We start from the raw sequence: 1,353 nt of genomic DNA on the forward strand, positions 1-1,353 counted from the left end.
CATGCATTTCTGCTGCAGTTGCTGTCTTTGCATTGCTCCTCTGGCCTCTGCTGCGTGTTCCCGTTTTCACTTTGCACCTAGGTTGACCTTTTATCTCTGACTGTTCCTGAGCCAACAGTAACAAGATAACTCTGAAACATGTAAGAAGTGAAATTTCTTCTTTGGTGCTTGACCAAAGCCTAGTGATGGCTTTGTGTTCAGTCTTGCCTTCTAGTGTTTTATTCAGAAAAGCAATCCTGTTAAGTAGTTCTAGAACTAAAAATCATGCTATTGCCTCAAACATGCCTGGTTTTGTGCAGAGTACAGCATGTTTCGTTCATGCCTTTTCATTTGTTGTTGTGTTGCTTTCTTGTTGGTTGTACCAGTTGCACTGACCAGTTACCAAACCAGTGAAATCTAGATAAAAGATTGAAAAGAAATCATTGTGGTGACCATTCACAATAGTCTGCCAGAGAAGAATGTGCCTAATTAAGTTATTGATGCATGCTTCTCAGAAACCTATTGTAGGAGGGATGCAAAAGAGATAACCAGTGTTTGAACTTGCTACAGCCACAGAGCTGGCTCCCTGTGCTACGGTTTGGTGGTGCCATAGGCACGAAGAGAGAACTGGGTGAAATTGGTCTGCAGTCAGTGGTGGGGAGAATAGAGTCTACAGGGTTCTGAAGACTGTCCAGTTTATTTATGCTGTATCCCCTTACTTTGGTTATTGTTGCTGTTAATGAAGCTGTGGTGAAAGAACTAGGATCTATGCATTCCTTTCCACATCCCCTGAAAAAAGCCTTTAGGGACTCCCAGGAAAAACAAGCCTTATGCTGCTTTATGAAGATAGAAGACCCTACTAACTGCTGTGAAGACATGGGAATTCTGTTGTCCTTGTTGTAGAACTAAAATGGTTATAAGAGTACAAGATGAAACAAAGAATCAGTGTTTGATGAATATATTATCTAAATTTCACTTTTTGTTCTTTCCTCTCTGCTGTACTGATATATACTCTGGATTTCTAAGCAGAAATGTCAGTTTTAAATCTTAAGCACAGGAGGTAAGCCATGTGTTATGAATGGAAAAGTTTTTATATGATTTCTTGGAGCAGACTAGTCTTGAATTCAGTTGAAAGTAATTAAGTGTTCAAACTAGTTGTATTAAGCTGTACTTTGGCTTCATCTGAAGTAGGAATACCCTTGACTCTTGCAAGCTTTGCAGCATCTGTTTGTATTTGTCAGCTAACTAATTGCTTTCCCAATATGAATTTTTAAGGGGGAAGAGGGGGAGTTTCATTCAATGGGCATCGTTAAGACCTGCAAAGAGTGAAATAGCCATGTTAGGCTCTAGGTTATTACAGGAGGATTTTCAGGC

The sequence above is a fragment of the Falco cherrug genome, chromosome 4 (genome assembly GCF_023634085.1).
Source record: "Falco cherrug isolate bFalChe1 chromosome 4, bFalChe1.pri, whole genome shotgun sequence".
NCBI lineage: Eukaryota > Metazoa > Chordata > Aves > Falconiformes > Falconidae > Falco > Falco cherrug.